We start from the raw sequence: 21,071 nt of genomic DNA, 5'->3' as shown, positions 1-21,071 counted from the left end.
ATAGGATAGAGGATAGGATATAGGATTGGATAGGATAGAGGATAGGATCGGATAGAGGATAGGATAGGATTGAGGATAGGAGAGGATAGAGCAGATGATAGAACATAGGAAAGAATTGAGGATAGGATAGGATAGAATATAGGATAGGATAGATGATATTATAGGATAGAGGATAGGATAGGATGGAGGATAGGATAGGATAGAGGATAGGGCAGGATAGAGGATAGGATAGGATAGAGGATAGGATAGGATAGAGGATAGGATAGGATAGAGGATAGGATAGGATAGGATAGAGGATTGGATAGGATAGAGGATAGGATAGGATTGAGGATAGGATAGTAAAGATGACAGGATAGGATACAGGATACGATCTTATTGAGGATACGATATTATAGAGGATAGGATAGGATAGAGGATAGGATAGGATAGAGGATAGGATAGGATAGAGGATAGGATAGGATAGAGGATAGGATAGGGTAGAGGATAGGATAGGATAGAGGATAGGATACGGATAGAGGATAACATAGGGGATTGGATAGGATAGAGGATAGGAGACGATAGTGGATAGGATAGGATTGATGATAGGATAGGAAAGATTACAGGATAGGATACAGGATACGATATTATAGAGGATACGATATTATAGATGATAGGATAGGATAGAGGATAGGATAGGATAGAGGATAGGATAGGATAGAGGATAGGATAGGATAGAGGATAGGATAGGATAGAGGATAGGATAGGATAGAGGATAGGATAGGATAGAGGATAGGATAGGATAGAGGATAGGATAGGATAGAGGATAGGATAGGATAGAGGATAGGATAGGATATAGGATAGGATAGGATAGAGGATAGGATAGGATAGAGGATAGTATAGGATAGAGGATAGGAGAGGATAGAGGATAGGATAGGATATAGGATAGGATAGGATAGAGGATAGGATAGGATAGGATAGAGGATAGGATAGGATAGAGGATTGGATAGGATAGTGGATACCATAGGATAGAGGATAGGATAGTAAAGAGGACAGGATAGGATACAGGATTCGATATTATAGAGGATAGGATAGGTTAGAGGATAGGATAGGATAGAGGATAGGATAGGATAGAGGATAGGATAGGATAGAGGATAGGATAGGATAGAGGATAGGATAGGACAGAGGATAGGATACGGATAGAGGATAGGATAGTATAGAGGATAGGATAGAGGATAGGATAGAGGATTGGATAGGATAGAGGATATTATAGGATAGACGATAGGATAGGATAGCGGATAGGATAGTATGGAGTATACGATAGAACTGAGGATAGGATAGGGTTGAGGATAGGATAGGATAGAGGATAGGAGAAGAGAGAAGATAGGATAGGATAGAGGATAGGATACGATAGAGGATAGGATAGAGAATAGGATAGGATAGAGGATAGGGGATTGGATCGGATACAGGATAGGAGACGGTAGAGGATTGGATAGGATAGAGGATAGGATAGGATAGAGGATATTATAGGATAGAGGATAGGATAGGATGGAGGATAGTATAAGATAGAGGATAAGATAGGATAGAGGATAACATAGGGGATTGGATAGGATAGAGGATAGGAGATGATAGAGGATAGGATAGAGGATAGGATAGGATAGAGGATAGGATAGGATAGAGGATTGGATAGGATAGAGGATACCAAAGCATAGAGGATAGGATAGGATTGAGAATAGGATAGGAAAGAGGACAGGATAGGATACAGGATACGATATTATAGAGGATAGGATAGGATAGAGGATAGGATAGGATAGAGGATAGGATAGGATAGAGGATAGGATAGGACAGAGGATAGGATAGGATAGAGGATAAGATAGGATAGAGGATAGGATAGGATAGAGGATAGGATAGGATAGAGGATAGGATAGAGGATAGGATAGGATACAGGATAGGATAGGATACAGGATAGGATAGGATAGAGGATAGGATAGGATAGAGGATGGGATAGGATAGAAGATAGGATAGGATAGAGAATAGGATAGGATAGAGGATAGGATAGGATAGAGGATAGGATAGGATAGAGGATAGGATAGGATAGAGGATAGGATAGGACAGAGGATAGGATAGGATAGAGGATAGGATATTATAGAGGATAGGATAGGATAGAGGATAACATAGGGGATTGGATAGCATAGAGGATAGGAGACGATAGAGGATAGGATAGGATAGATGATATTATAGGATAGAGGATAGGATAGGATGGAGGATAGGATAGGATAGAGCATAGGATATAGGATTGGATAGGATGGAGGATAGGATAGGATAGAGGATAGGATATAGGATTGTATAGGATAGAGGATAGGATCGGATAGAGGATAGGATAGGATTGAGGATAGGAGAGGATAGAGCAGATGATAGAGCATAGGAAAGAATTGAGGATAGGATAGGATAGAATATAGGATAGGATAGATGATATTATAGGATAGAGGATAGGATAGGATGGAGGATAGGATAGGATAGAGGATAGAATATAGGATTGGATAGGATAGAGGATAGGATAGGATAGAGGATAGGATAGGATAGAGGATAGGATAGGATAGAGGATAGGATAGGATAGAGGATTGGATAGGATAGAGGATGCGACAGGATAGAGGATAGGATAGGATAGAGGATAGGATAGGATAGAGGATAGGATAGAGGATAGGACAGGATAGAGGATAGGATAGGATAGAAAATAGGATAGGATAGAGGATAGGATAGGATAGAGGATAGGATAGGATAGGATAGAGGATTGGATAGGATAGAGGATAGGATAGGATTGAGGATAGGATAGTAAAGATGACAGGATAGGATACAGGATACGATCTTATTGAGGATACGATATTATAGAGGATAGGATAGGATAGAGGATAGGATAGGATAGAGGATAGGATAGGATAGAGGATAGGATAGGATAGAGGATAGGATAGGGTAGAGGATAGGATAGGATAGAGGATAGGATACGGATAGAGGATAGGATAGGATAGAGGATAGGATAGAGGATAGGATAGAGGATTGGATAGGATAGAGGATATTATAGGATAGAGGATAGGATAGGGTAGCGGATAGGATAGTATGGAGTATACGATAGAATTGAGGATAGGATAGGGTTGAGGATAGGATAGGATAGAGGATAGGAGAAGATAGAGGATAGGATAGGATAGAGGATAGGATACGATAGAGGATAGGATAGAGAATAGGATAGGATAGAGGATAGGGGATTGGATCGGATACAGGATAGGAGACGTTAGAGGATTCGATAGGATAGAAGATATTATAGGATAGAGGATAGGATAGGATGGAGGATAGGATAGGATAGAGGATAAGATAGGATAGAGGATAACATAGGGGATTGCATAGGATAGAGGATAGGAGACGATAGTGGATAGGATAGGATTGAAGATAGGATAGGATAGAGGATAGGATAGGATAGAGGATAGGATAGGATAGAGGATAGGGTACGGATAGAGGATAGGATAGGATAGAGGATAGGATAGAGGATAGGATAGAGGATTGGATAGGATAGAGGATATTATAGGATAGAGGATAGGATAGGGTAGCGGATAGGATAGTATGGAGTATACGATAGAATTGAGGATAGGATAGGGTTGAGGATAGGATAGGATAGAGGATAGGAGAAGATAGAGGATAGGATAGGATAGAGGATAGGATACGATAGAGGATAGGATAGAGAATAGGATAGGATAGAGGATAGGGGATTGGATCGGATACAGGATAGGAGACGTTAGAGGATTCGATAGGATAGAAGATATTATAGGATAGAGGATAGGATAGGATGGAGGATAGGATAGGATAGAGGATAAGATAGGATAGAGGATAACATAGGGGATTGGATAGGATAGAGGATAGGAGACGATAGTGGATAGGATAGGATTGAAGATAGGATAGGATAGAGGATAGGATAGGATAGAGGATAGGATAGGATAGAGGATAGGATAGGATAGAGGATTGGATAGGATAGAGGATGCGACAGGATAGAGGATAGGATAGGATAGAGGATAGGATAGGATAGAGGATAGGATAGGATAGAGGATAGGATACGGATAGAGGATAGGATAGGAAAGAGAACAGGATAGGATACAGGATACGATATTATAGAGGATACGATATTATAGAGCATAGGATAGGATAGAGGATAGGATAGGATAGAGGATAGGATAGGATAGAGGATAGGATAGGATAGAGGATAGGATAGGATAGAGGATAGGATAGGATAGGATAGAGGATAGGATAGGATAGAGGATAGGATAGGATAGATGATATTATAGGATAGAGGATAGGATAGGATGGAGGATAGGATAGGATAGATGATAAGATAGGATAGAGGATAGGATAGGATAGAGGGTAGGATAGGATAGAGGATAGGATAGGATAGAGGATAGGATAGGATAGAGGATAGGATAGGATGGAGGATAGGATAGGATAGGATAGAGGATAGGATAGGATAGAGGATAGGATAAGATAGAGGATAACATAGGGGATTGGATAGGATAGAGGATAGGAGACGATAGAGGACAGGATAGGTTTGATGATAGGATAGGAAAGAGGACAGGATAGGATACAGGATACGATATTATAGAGGATACGATATTATAGAGGATAGGATAGGATAGAGGATAGGATAGGATAGAGGATGGGATAGGACAGAGGATAGGATAGGAAAGAGGACAGGATAGGATACAGGATACGATATTATAGAGGATACGATATTATAGAGGATAGGATAGGATAGAGGATAGGATAGGATAGAGGATAGGATAGGACAGAGGATAGGATAGGATAGAGGATAGGATATTACAGAGGATAGGATAGGATAGAGGATAACATAGGGGATTGGATAGCATAGTGGATAGGAGACGATAGAGGATAGGATAGGATAGAGGATAGGATAGGATAGATGATATTATAGGATAGAGGATAGGATAGGATGGAGGATAGGATAAGATAGAGGATAGGATATAGGATTGGATAGGATAGAGGATAGGATCGGATAGAGGATAGCATAGGATTGAGGATAGGAGAGGATAGAGCAGATGATAGAGCATAGGAAAGAATTGAGGATAGGATAGGATAGAATATAGGATAGGATAGAGAATAGGATAGGATAGATGATATTATAGGATAGAGGATGGGATAGGATGGAGGATAGGATAGGATAGAGGATATTATAGGATAGAGGATAGGATAGGATAGCGGATAGGATAGGAACGAGTATATGATAGAATTGAGGATAGGATAGGGTTGAGGATAGGATAGGAAAGAGGATAGGATAGGATTGAGGATAGGATAGGAAAGAGAACAGTATAGGATACAGGATACGATATTATAGAGGATACGATATTATAGAGCATAGGATAAGATAGAGGATATTATAGGATAGAGGATAGGATAGGATAGCGGATAGGATAGGATGGAGTATAGGATAGAATTGAGGATAGGATAGGGTTGAGGATAGGATAGGAAAGAGGACAGGATAGGATAGAGGATAGGATAGGATAGAGGATAGGATAGGATAGAGGATAGGATAGGATAGAGGATATTATAGTTTAGAGGAGAGGATAGGATGGAGGATAGGATAGGATAGAGGATAAGATAGGATGGAGGATAGGATAGGATAGAGGATAGGATAGGATAGAAGATTGTATAGGATAGAGGATGCGATAGGATAGAGGATAGGATAGGATAGAGGATTGTATAGGATAGAGGATGCGATAGGATAGAGGATAGGATAGGATAGAGGATAGGATAGGATGGAGGATAGGATAGGATAGGATAGAGGATAGGATAGGATAGAGGATAGGATAGGATAGAGGATAACATAGGGGATTGGATAGGATAGAGGATAGGAGACGATAGAGGACTGGATAGGTTTGATGATAGGATAGGAAAGAGGACAGGATAGGATACAGGATACGATATTATAGAGGATACGATTTTATAGAGCATAGGATAGGATAGAGGATAGGATAGGATAGAGGATAGGATAGGAAAGAGGACAGGATAGGATACAGGATACGATATTATAGAGGATAGGACAGGATAGAGGATAGGATAGGATACAGGATAGGATAGGATAGAGGATAACATAGGGGATTGGATAGGATAGAGGATAGGAGACGATAGAGGACTGGATAGGTTTGATGATAGGATAGGAAAGAGGACAGGATAGGATACAGGATACGATATTATAGAGGATACGATATTATAGAGCATAGGATAGGATAGAGGATAGGATAGGATAGAGGATAGGATAGGATAGAGGATAGGATAGGATAGGATAGAGGATAGGATAGGATAGAGGATAGGATAGGATAGATGATATTATAGGATAGAGGATAGGATAGGATGGAGGATAGGATAGGATAGATGATAAGATAGGATAGAGGATAGGATAGGATAGAGGGTAGGATAGGATAGAGGATAGGATAGGATAGAGGATAGGATAGGATAGAGGATAGGATAGGATGGAGGATAGGATAGGATAGGATAGAGGATAGGATAGGATAGAGGATAGGATAAGATAGAGGATAACATAGGGGATTGGATAGGATAGAGGATAGGAGACGATAGAGGACAGGATAGGTTTGATGATAGGATAGGAAAGAGGACAGGATAGGATACAGGATACGATATTATAGAGGATACGATATTATAGAGGATAGGATAGGATAGAGGATAGGATAGGATAGAGGATAGGATAGGACAGAGGATAGGATAGGATAGAGGATAGGATATTACAGAGGATAGGATAGGATAGAGGATAACATAGGGGATTGGATAGCATAGTGGATAGGAGACGATAGAGGATAGGATAGGATAGATGATATTATAGGATAGATGATATTATAGGATAGAGGATAGGATAGGATGGAGGATAGGATAGGATAGAGGTTAGGATATAGGATTGGATAGGATAGAGGATAGGATCGGATAGAGGATAGCATAGGATTGAGGATAGGAGAGGATAGAGCAGATGATAGAGCATAGGAAAGAATTGAGGATAGGATAGGATAGAATATAGGATAGGATAGAGAATAGGATAGGATAGATGATATTATAGGATAGAGGATAGGATAGGATGGAGGAGAGGATAGGATAGAGGATAAGATAGGATAGAGGATAGGATAGGATAGAGGATAGGTTAGGATAGAGCAGGATAGGATAGAGGATAGGATAGAGTATAGGATACAGGATTGGATAGGATAGAGGATATTATAGGATGGAGGATGGGATAGGATAGCGGATAGGATAGGATCGAGTATAGGATAGAATTGAGGATAGGATAGGGTTGAGGATAGGATAGGAAAGAGGACATAATAGGATAGAGGATAGGATAGGATAGAGGATATGATAGGATAGAGGGTAGCATAGGATAGAGGATAGGATAGGATAGAGGACAACATAGGGGATTGGATAGGATAGAGGATAGGAGACGATAGAGGACAGGATAGGTTTGATGATAGGATAGGAAAGAGGACAGGATAGGATACAGGATACGATATTATAGAGGATACGATATTATAGAGGATAGGATAGGATAGAGGATAGGATAGGATAGAGGATAGGATAGGATAGAGGATAGGATATTATAGAGGATAGGATAGGATAGAGGATAACATAGGGGATTGGATAGCATAGAGGATAGGAGACGATAGAGGATAGGATAGGATGGAGGATAGGATAGGATAGATGATATTATAGGATAGAGGATAGGATAGGATGGAGGATAGGATAGGATAGAGGATAGGATATAGGATTGGATAGGATAGAGGATAGGATCGGATAGAGGATAGGATAGGATTGAGGATAGGAGAGGGTAGAGCAGATGATAGAGCATAGGAAAGAATTGAGGATAGGATAGGATAGAATATAGGATAGGATAGAGAATAGGATAGGATAGATGATATTATAGGATAGAGGATGGGATAGGATGGAGGATAGGATAGAATAGGATAGAGGATAGGATAGGATAGAGGATAGGATAAGATAGAGGATAACATAGGGGATTGGATAGGATAGAGGATAGGAGACGATAGAGGACAGGATAGGTTTGATGATAGGATAGGAAAGAGGACAGGATAGGATACAGGATACGATATTATAGAGGATACGATATTATAGAGGATAGGATAGGATAGAGGATAGGATAGGATAGAGGATAGGATAGGACAGAGGATAGGATAGGATAGAGGATAGGATATTACAGAGGATAGGATAGGATAGAGGATAACATAGGGGATTGGATAGCATAGTGGATAGGAGACGATAGAGGATAGGATAGGATAGATGATATTATAGGATAGATGATATTATAGGATAGAGGATAGGATAGGATGGAGGATAGGATAGGATAGAGGTTAGGATATAGGATTGGATAGGATAGAGGATAGGATCGGATAGAGGATAGCATAGGATTGAGGATAGGAGAGGATAGAGCAGATGATAGAGCATAGGAAAGAATTGAGGATAGGATAGGATAGAATATAGGATAGGATAGAGAATAGGATAGGATAGATGATATTATAGGATAGAGGATAGGATAGGATGGAGGAGAGGATAGGATAGAGGATAAGATAGGATAGAGGATAGGATAGGATAGAGGATAGGTTAGGATAGAGCAGGATAGGATAGAGGATAGGATAGAGTATAGGATACAGGATTGGATAGGATAGAGGATATTATAGGATGGAGGATGGGATAGGATAGCGGATAGGATAGGATCGAGTATAGGATAGAATTGAGGATAGGATAGGGTTGAGGATAGGATAGGAAAGAGGACATAATAGGATAGAGGATAGGATAGGATAGAGGATATGATAGGATAGAGGGTAGCATAGGATAGAGGATAGGATAGGATAGAGGACAACATAGGGGATTGGATAGGATAGAGGATAGGAGACGATAGAGGACAGGATAGGTTTGATGATAGGATAGGAAAGAGGACAGGATAGGATACAGGATACGATATTATAGAGGATACGATATTATAGAGGATAGGATAGGATAGAGGATAGGATAGGATAGAGGATAGGATAGGATAGAGGATAGGATATTATAGAGGATAGGATAGGATAGAGGATAACATAGGGGATTGGATAGCATAGAGGATAGGAGACGATAGAGGATAGGATAGGATGGAGGATAGGATAGGATAGATGATATTATAGGATAGAGGATAGGATAGGATGGAGGATAGGATAGGATAGAGGATAGGATATAGGATTGGATAGGATAGAGGATAGGATCGGATAGAGGATAGGATAGGATTGAGGATAGGAGAGGGTAGAGCAGATGATAGAGCATAGGAAAGAATTGAGGATAGGATAGGATAGAATATAGGATAGGATAGAGAATAGGATAGGATAGATGATATTATAGGATAGAGGATGGGATAGGATGGAGGATAGGATAGAATAGAGGATATTATAGGATAGAGGATAGGATAGGATAGCGGATAGGATAGGAACGAGTATATGATAGAATTGAGGATAGGATAGGGTTGAGGATAGGATAGGATAGAGGATAGGATAGGATGGAGGATAGGATAGAATAGAGGATATTATAGGATAGAGGATAGGATAGGATAGCGGATAGGATAGGAACGAGTATATGATAGAATTGAGGATAGGATAGGGTTGAGGATAGGATAGGATAGAGGATAGGATAGGATAGATGATATTATAGGAAAGAGGATAGGATATGATAGCGGATACGATATTATAGAGGATAGGATAGGATAGAGGATAGGATAGGATAGGATAGAGGATAGGATAGGATAGAGGATAGGATAGGATGGAGGATAGGATATGATAGGATAGAGGATAGGATAGGATAGAGGATATTATAGGATAGAGGAGAGGATAGGATGGAGGATAGGATAGGATAGAGGATAAGATAGGATGGAGGATAGGATAGGATAGAGGATAGGATAGGATAGAAGATTGTATAGGATAGAGGATGCGATAGGATAGAGGATAGGATAGGATAGAGGATTGTATAGGATAGAGGATGCGATAGGATACAGGATAGGATAGGATAGAGGATAGGATAGGATAGAGGATAGGATAGGATGGAGGATAGATGATATTATAGGAAAGAGGATAGGATATGATAGAGGATACGATATCATAGAGGATAGGATAGGATAGGGGATAACATAGGGGATTGGATAGGATAGAGGATAGGATAGGATTGATGATAGGGTAGGAAAAAGGACAGGATAGGATACAGGATACGATATTATAGAGGATACGATATTATAGAGGATAGGATAGGATAGAGGATATGATAGGATAGAGGATAGGATAGGATAGAGGATAGGATAGGATAGAGCAGGATAGGATAGAGGATAGGATAGAGGATTGGATAGGGTAGAGGATATTATAGGATAGAGGATAGGATAGGATAGCGGATAGGATAGGATGGAGTATAGGATAGAATTGAGGATAGGATAGGGTTGAGGATAGGATAGGGAAGAGGACAGGATAGAATACAGGATACGATATTATAGAGGATAGGATAGGATAGAGGATAGGATAGGATAGGATAGAGGATAGGATAGGATAGGATAGAGGATAAGATAGGATAGAGGATAGGATAGGATAGAGGATAGGATAGAGGATAGGATACAGGATAGGATAGAGGATAGGATAGAGGATAGGATAGAGGATAGGATAGAGGATTGGATAGGATAGAGGATATTATAGGATAGAGGATAGGATAGGATAGCGGATAGGATAGGATGGAGTATAGGATAGAATTGAGGATAGGATAGGGTTGAGGATAGGATAGGAAAGAGGACAGGATAGGATAGAGGATAGGATAGGATAGAGGATAGGATAGGATAGAGGATAGGATAGGATAGAGGATATTATAGTTTAGAGGAGAGGATAGGATGGAGGATAGGATAGGATAGAGGATAAGATAGGATGGAGGATAGGATAGGATAGAGGATAGGATAGGATAGAAGATTGTATAGGATAGAGGATGCGATAGGATAGAGGATAGGATAGGATAGAGGATTGTATAGGATAGAGGATGCGATAGGATAGAGGATAGGATAGGATAGAGGATAGGATAGGATGGAGGATAGGATAGGATAGGATAGAGGATAGGATAGGATAGAGGATAGGATAGGATAGAGGATAACATAGGGGATTGGATAGGATAGAGGATAGGAGACGATAGAGGACTGGATAGGTTTGATGATAGGATAGGAAAGAGGACAGGATAGGATACAGGATACGATATTATAGAGGATACGATATTATAGAGCATAGGATAGGATAGAGGATAGGATAGGATAGAGGATAGGATAGGAAAGAGGACAGGATAGGATACGGGATACGATATTATAGAGGATAGGACAGGATAGAGGATAGGATAGGATACAGGATAGGATAGGATAGAGGATAACATAGGGGATTGGATAGGATAGAGGATAGGAGACGATAGAGGACTGGATAGGTTTGATGATAGGATAGGAAAGAGGACAGGATAGGATACAGGATACGATATTATAGAGGATACGATATTATAGAGCATAGGATAGGATAGAGGATAGGATAGGATAGAGGATAGGATAGGATAGAGGATAGGATAGGATAGGATAGAGGATAGGATAGGATAGAGGATAGGATAGGATAGATGATATTATAGGATAGAGGATAGGATAGGATGGAGGATAGGATAGGATAGATGATAAGATAGGATAGAGGATAGGATAGGATAGAGGGTAGGATAGGATAGAGGATAGGATAGGATAGAGGATAGGATAGGATAGAGGATAGGATAGGATGGAGGATAGGATAGGATAGGATAGAGGATAGGATAGGATAGAGGATAGGATAAGATAGAGGATAACATAGGGGATTGGATCGGATAGAGGATAGGAGACGATAGAGGACAGGATAGGTTTGATGATAGGATAGGAAAGAGGACAGGATAGGATACAGGATACGATATTATAGAGGATACGATATTATAGAGGATAGGATAGGATAGAGGATAGGATAGGATAGAGGATAGGATAGGACAGAGGATAGGATAGGATAGAGGATAGGATATTACAGAGGATAGGATAGGATAGAGGATAACATAGGGGATTGGATAGCATAGTGGATAGGAGACGATAGAGGATAGGATAGGATAGATGATATTATAGGATAGATGATATTATAGGATAGAGGATAGGATAGGATGGAGGATAGGATAGGATAGAGGTTAGGATATAGGATTGGATAGGATAGAGGATAGGATCGGATAGAGGATAGCATAGGATTGAGGATAGGAGAGGATAGAGCAGATGATAGAGCATAGGAAAGAATTGAGGATAGGATAGGATAGAATATAGGATAGGATAGAGAATAGGATAGGATAGATGATATTATAGGATAGAGGATAGGATAGGATGGAGGAGAGGATAGGATAGAGGATAAGATAGGATAGAGGATAGGATAGGATAGAGGATAGGATAGGATAGAGCAGGATAGGATAGAGGATAGGATAGAGTACAGGATACAGGATTGGATAGGATAGAGGATATTATAGGATAGAGGATGGGATAGGATAGCGGATAGGATAGGATCGAGTATAGGATAGAATTGAGGATAGGATAGGGTTGAGGATAGGATAGGAAAGAGGACATAATAGGATAGAGGATAGGATAGGATAGAGGATATGATAGGATAGAGGGTAGCATAGGATAGAGGATAGGATAGGATAGAGGACAACATAGGGGATTGGATAGGATAGAGGATAGGAGACGATAGAGGACAGGATAGGTTTGATGATAGGATAGGAAAGAGGACAGGATAGGATACAGGATACGATATTATAGAGGATAGGATAGGATAGAGGATAGGATAGGATAGAGGATAGGATAGGATAGAGGATAGGATATTATAGAGGATAGGGTAGGATAGAGGATAACATAGGGGATTGGATAGCATAGAGGATAGGAGACGATAGAGGATAGGATAGGATGGAGGATAGGATAGGATAGATGATATTATAGGATAGAGGATAGGATAGGATGGAGGATAGGATAGGATAGAGGATAGGATATAGGATTGGATAGGATAGAGGATAGGATCGGATAGAGGATAGGATAGGATTGAGGTTAGGATAGGATAGAGGATAGGATAGGATTTAGGATAGATGATATTATAGGAAAGAGGATAGGATATGATAGAGGATACGATATTATAGAGGATAGGATAGGATAGGGGATAACATAGGGGATTGGATAGGATAGAGGATAGGATAGGATTGATGATAGGATAGGAAAGAGGACAGGATAGGATACAGGATACGATATTATAGAGGATACGATATTATAGAGGATAGGATAGGATAGAGGATATGATAGGATAGAGGATAGGATAGGATAGAGGATAGGATAGGATAGAGCAGGATAGGATAGAGGATAGGATAGAGGATAGGATAGAGGATAGGATAGAGGATTGGATAGGATAGAGGATATTATAGGATAGAGGATAGGATAGGATAGCGGATAGGATAGGATGGAGTATAGGATAGAATTGAGGATAGGATAGGGTTGAGGATAGGATAGGAAAGAGGACAGGATAGGATAGAGGATAGGATAGGATAGAGGATAGGATAGGATGGAGGATAGGATAGGATAGAGGATATTATAGGATAGAGGAGAGGATAGGATGGAGAATAGGATAGGATAGAGGATAGGATAGGATAGAAGATTGTATAGGATAGAGGATGCGATAGGATAGAGGATAGGATAGGATAGAGGATTGTATAGGATAGAGGATGCGATAGGATAGAGGATAGGATAGGATAGAGGATAGGATAGGATAGAGGATAGGATAGGATTTAGGATAGATGATATTATAGGAAAGAGGATAGGATATGATAGAGGATACGATATTATAGAGGATAGGATAGGATAGGGGATAACATAGGGGATTGGATAGGATAGAGGATAGGATAGGATTGATGATAGGATAGGAAAGAGGACAGGATAGGATACAGGATACGATATTATAGAGGATACGATATTATAGAGGATAGGATAGGAAAGAGGATATGATAGGATAGAGGATAGGATAGGATAGAGGATAGGATAGGATAGAGGATATGATAGGATAGAGGATAGGATAGGATAGAGGATAGAATAGGATAGAGGATACGATACGATAGAGGATAGGATAGACAATAGGATAGGATAGAGGATAGGGGATTGGATCGGATACAGGATAGGAGACGGTAGAGGATTGGATAGGATAGAGGATAGGATAGGATAGAGCATATTATAGGAAAGAGGATAGGATAGGATGGAGGATAGGATAGGATAGAGGATAGGATAGGATAGAGGATAGGATAGGATAGAGGATAGAGGATAGGATAGGATAGTGGATAGGATAGGATGGAGGATAGGATAGGATAGGATAGAGGATAGGATAGGATAGGGGATAGGATAGGATAGAGGATAACATAGGGGATTGGATAGGATAGAGGGTGGGAGACGATAGAGGACAGGATAGGTTTGATGATAGGATAGGAAAGAGGACAGGATAGAATACAGGATACGATATTACAGAGGATAGGATAGGATAGAGGATAGGATAGGATAGAGGAGGATAGGATAGAGGATAGGATAGAGGATAGGATAGAGGATAGGATAGAGGATATGATAGAGGATTGGATAGGATAGAGGATATTATAGGATAGAGGATAGGATAGGATAGCGGATAGGATAGGATGGAGTATAGGATAGAATTGAGGATAGGATAGGAAAGAGGACAGGATAGGATAGAGGATAGGATAGGATAGAGGATAGGATAGGATAGAGGATAGGATAGGATAGAGGATATTATAGGATAGAGGATAGGATAGGATAGAGGATAGGATAGGATAGATGATATTATAGGATAGAGGATAGGATAGGATGGAGGATAGGATAGGATAGATGATAAGATAGGATAGAGGATAGGATAGCATAGAGGGTAGGGTAGGATAGAGGATAGGATATAGGATTGGATAGGGTAGAGGATAGGATAGGATAGAGGATAGGATAGGATATAGGATAGGATAGGGTAGAGGATAGGTTAGGATAGAGGATAGGATAGGATAGAGGATATGATAGGATAGAGGATAGGATAGGATAGAGGATAGGATAGGATAGAGGATATGATAGGATAGAGGATAGGATAGGATAGAGGATAGGATAGGATAGAGGATACGATACGATAGAGGATAGGATAGAGGATAGGATAGAGTATTGGATAGGATAGAGGATATTATAGGATAGAGGATAGGATAGGATAGCGGATAGGATAGGATGGAGTATACGATAGAATTGAGGATAGGATAGGGTTGAGGATAGGATAGGATCGAGGATAGGAGAAGATAGAGGATAGGATAGGATAGAGGATGCGATACGATAGAGGATAGGATACGATAGAGGATAGCATAGGATATAGGATAGGATAGGGTAGAGGATAGGATAGGATAGAGGATAGGATAGGATAGAGGATAGAGGATAGGATAGGATAGAGGATAGGATAGGATGGAGGATAGGATAGGATAGGATAGAGGATAGGATAGGATAGGGGATAGGATAGGATAGAGGATAACATAGGGGATTGGATAGGATAGAGGACAGGAGACGATAGAGGATTGGATAGGATAGAGGATAGGATAGGATAGAGGATAGAATAGGATAGAGGATACGATAGGATAGGGAATAGGATAGGATAGACGATATTATAGGAAAGAGGATAGGATATGATAGAGGATACGATATTATAGAGGATAGGATAGGATAGACGATAACATAGGGGAATGGATAGGATAGAGGATAGGATAGGATAGAGGATAGGATAGGATAGAGGATAGGATACGATAGAGGATTGGATAGGATAGAGGATACGATAGGATAGAGGATAGGATAGGATTGAGGATAGGATAGGGTTGAGGATAGGATAGGAAAGAGGACAGGATAGGATAGAGGATAGGATAGGATAGAGGATAGGATAGGATAGAGGATACGATACGATAGAGGATAGGATAGAGAATAGGATAGGATAGAGGATAGGGGATTGGATGGGATACAGGAAAGGAGACGATAGAGGATTGGATAGGATAGAGGATAGGATAGGATAGAGGATAGAATAGGATAGAGGATAGGATAGGATAGGGAATAGGATAGGATAGACGATATTATAGGAAAGAGGATAGGATATGATAGAGGATACGATATTATAGAGGATAGGATAGGATAGACGATAACATAGGGGATTGGATAGGATAGAGGATAGGATAGGATAGAGGATAGGATAGGATAGAGGATAGGATACGATAGAGGATTGGATACGATAGAGGATACGATAGGATAGAGGATAGGATAGGATTGAGGATGCGATAGGATAGAGGATAGGATAGGATTGAGGATAGGATACTACAGAGGATAGGATAGGATACAGGATACGATATTATAGAGGATACGATATTATAGAGGATAGGATAGGATAGAGGATAGGATAGGATAGAGAATAGGACAGGATAGAGGATAGGATAGGAAAGAGGACAGGATAGGATACAGGATACGATATTATAGAGGATAGGATAGGATAGAGGATAGGATAGGATACAGGATAGGATAGGATAGAGGATATGATAGGATAGAGGATAGGATAGGATAGAGGATAGGATTGGATAGAGGATAGGATAGGATAGAGTATAGGATAGGATAGAGGATAGGATAGGATAGCTGATTGGATATGATAGAGGATAGGATAGGATAGAGGATAGGATAGACGATAGTATAGAGGATTGGATAGGATAGAGGATATTATAGGATAGAGGATAGGATAGGATAGCGGATAGGATAGGATAGAGGATTGGATAGGATAGAGGATGCGATAGGACAGAGGATAGGATAGGATTAAGGATAGGATAGGAAAGAGGACAAGATAGGATACAGGATACGATATTATAGAGGATACGATAGCATAGAGGATAGGATAGGATTGAGGATAGGATAGGAAAGAGAAAGAGGATAGGATACAGGATACGATATTATAGAGCATAGGATAGGATAGAGGATAGGATAGGATAGAGGATAGGATAGGATAGAGGATAGGATAGGATAGGATAGATGATATTATAGGATAGAGGATAGGATAGGATGGAGGATAGGATAGGATAGATGATAAGATAGGATAGAGGATAGGATAGCATAGAGGGTAGGGTAGGATAGAGGATATAATATAGGATTGGATAGGGTAGAGGATAGGATAGGATAGAGGATAGGATAGGATATAGGATAGGATAGGGTAGAGGATAGGTTAGGATAGAGGATAGGATAGGATAGAGGATAGGATAGGATAGAGGATAGGATAGGATAGAGGATGGGATAGGATGGAGGATAGGAAAGACTAGAGGATAGGATAGGATAGAGGATAGGATAGGATAGAGGATAGGATAGGATAGAGGATAGGATAGAGGATAGGATAGAGTATTGGATAGGATAGAGGATAAGATAGGATAGAGGATAGGATAGGATAGAGGATAGGATAGGATAGAGCAGGATAGGATAGAGGATAGGATAGAGGATAGGATAGAGGATAGGATAGAGGATAGGATAGGATAGAGGATATTATAGGATAGAGGATACGATATTATAGAGGGAAGGATAGGATAGAGGATAGGATAGGATAGAGGATAGGATAGGATAGAGGATAGGATAGGATAGAGGATTGGATAGGATAGAGGATGCGATAGGATAGAGGATAGGATAGGATTGAGGATAGGATAGGACAAAGGATAAGATAGGATACAGGATACGATATTATAGAGGATAGGATAGGATAGAGGATAGGATAGGATAAAGGATAGGGTAGGATAGAGGATAGGATAGGATGGAGTATAGGATAGAATTGAGGATAGGATAGGGTTGAGGATAGGATAGGAAAGAGGACAGGATAGGATAGAGGATAGGATAGGATAGAGGATAGGATAGGATAGAGGATAGGATAGGATAGAGGATATTATAGGATAGAGGATAGGATAGGATGGGGGATAGGATAGAGGATAAGATAGGATATAGGATAGGATAGGATAGAGGATAGGATAGGATAGATTATAGGATAGGATGGAGGATAGCATAGGATAGGATAGAGGATAGGATAGGATAGAGGATAACATAGGGGATTGGATAGGATAGAGGACAGGAGACGATAGAGGATTGGATAGGATAGAGGATAGGATAGGATAGAGGATAGAATAGGATAGAGAATACGATAGGATAGGGAATAGGATAGGATAGACGATATTATAGGAAAGAGGATAGGATATGATAGAGGATACGATATTATAGAGGTTAGGATAGGATAGACGATAACATAGGGGAATGGATAGGATAGAGGATAGGATAGGATAGAGGATAGGATAGGATAGAGGATAGAATACGATAGAGGATTGGATAGGATAGAGGATACGATAGGATAGAGGATAGGATAGGATTGAGGATAGGATAGGGTTGAGGATAGGATAGGAAAGAGGACAGGATAGGATAGAGGATAGGATAGGATAGAGGATAGGATAGGATAGAGGATACGATACGATAGAGGATAGGATAGAGAATAGGATAGGATAGAGGATAGGGGATTGGATGGGATACAGGAAAGGAGACGATAGAGGATTGGATAGGATAGAGGATAGGATAGGATAGAGGATAGAATAGGATAGAGGATAGGATAGGATAGGGAATAGGATAGGATAGACGATATTATAGGAAAGAGGATAGGATATGATAGAGGATACGATATTATAGAGGATAGGATAGGATAGACGATAACATAGGGGATTGGATAGGATAGAGGATAGGATAGGATAGAGGATAGGATAGGATAGAGGATAGGATACGATAGAGGATTGGATAGGATAGAGGATACGATAGGATAGAGGATAGGATAGGATTGAGGATAGGATAGGAAAGAGGACAGGATAGGATAGAGGATAGGATAGGATAGAGGATAGCAAAGGATAGAGGGTAGGATAGGATAGAGGATAGGATTGGATACAGGATAGGATAGGATAGAGGATAGGATAGGACAGAGGATTGGATAGGATCGAGGATGCGATAGGATAGAGGATAGGATAGGATTGAGGATAGGATACTACAGAGGATAGGATAGGATACAGGATACGATATTATAGAGGATACGATATTATAGAGGATAGGATAGGATAGAGGATAGGATAGGATAGAGGATAGGACAGGATAGAGGATAGGATAGGAAAGAGGACAGGATAGGATACAGGATACGATATTATAGAGGATAGGATAGGATAGAGGATAGGATAGGATACAGGATAGGATAGGATAGAGGATATGATAGGATAGAGGATAGGATAGGATAGAGGATAGGATTGGATAGAGGATAGGATAGGATAGAGTATAGGATAGGATAGAGGATAGGATAGGATAGGGGATAGGATATGATAGAGGATAGGATAGGATAGAGGATAGGATAGAGGATAGTATAGAGGATTGGATAGGATAGAGGATATTATAGGATAGAGGATAGGATAGGATAGCGGATAGGATAGGATAGAGGATTGGATAGGATAGAGGATGCGATAGGACAGAGGATAGGATAGGATTAAGGATAGGATAGGAAAGAGGACAAGATAGGATACAGGATACGATATTATAGAGGATACGATAGCATAGAGGATAGGATAGGATTGAGGATAGGATAGGAAAGAGAACAGGATAGGATACAGGATACGATATTATAGAGGATACGATATTATAGAGCATAGGATAGGATAGAGGATAGGATAGGATAGAGGATAGGATAGGATAGAGGATAGGATAGGATAGGATAGAGGATAGGATAGGATAGAGGATAGGATAGGATAGAGGATAGGATAGGATAGATGATATTATAGGATAGAGGATAGGATAGGATGGAGGATAGGATAGGATAGATGATAAGATAGGATAGAGGATAGGATAGCATAGAGGGTAGGGTAGGATAGAGGATAGGATATAGGATTGGATAGGGTAGAGGATAGGATAGGATAGAGGATAGGATAGGATATAGGATAGGATAGGGTAGAGGATAGGTTAGGATAGAGGATAGGATAGGATAGAGGATATGATAGGATAGAGGATAGGATAGGATAGAGGATAGGATAGGATAGAGGATATGATAGGATAGAGGATAGGATAGGATAGAGGATAGGATAGGATAGAGGATACGATACGATAGAGGATAGGATAGACAATAGGATAGGATAGAGGATAGGGGATTGGATCGGATACAGGATAGAAGACGGTAGAGGATTGGATAGGATAGAGGATAGGATAGGATAGAGCATATTATAGGAAAGAGAATAGGATAGGATGGAGGATAGGATAGGATAGAGGATAAGATAGGATAGAGGATAGGATAGGATAGAGGATAGGATAGGATAGAGGTTTGTATAGGATAGAGGATGCGATAGGATAGTGGATAGGATAGGATAGAGGATAGGATAGGATAGAGGATAGGATAGGATAGAGGATAGAGGATAGGATAGGATAGAGGATAGGATAGGATGGAGGATAGGATAGGATAGGATAGAGGATAGGATAGGATAGGGGATAGGATAGGATAGAGGATAACATAGGGGATTGGATAGGATAGAGGGTGGGAGACGATAGAGGACAGGATAGGTTTGATGATAGGATAGGAAAGAGGACAGGATAGAATACAGGATACGATATTACAGAGGATAGGATAGGATAGAGGATAGGATAGGATAGAGGAGGATAGGATAGAGGATAGGATAGAGGATAGGATAGAGGATAGGATAGAGGATATGATAGAGGATTGGATAGGATAGAGGATATTATAGGATAGAGGATAGGATAGGATAGCGGATAGGATAGGATGGAGTATAGGATAGAATTGAGGATAGGATAGGGTTGAGGATAGGATAGGAAAGAGGACAGGATAGGATAGAGGATAGGATAGGATAGAGGATAGGATAGGATAGAGGATATT

Source organism: Halictus rubicundus, unplaced genomic scaffold (genome assembly GCF_050948215.1).
Source record: "Halictus rubicundus isolate RS-2024b unplaced genomic scaffold, iyHalRubi1_principal scaffold0038, whole genome shotgun sequence".
Classification (NCBI taxonomy): domain Eukaryota; kingdom Metazoa; phylum Arthropoda; class Insecta; order Hymenoptera; family Halictidae; genus Halictus; species Halictus rubicundus.
The sequence above is the reverse complement of the archived record's forward strand: the minus strand, read 5'-3'. Positions refer to the sequence as shown.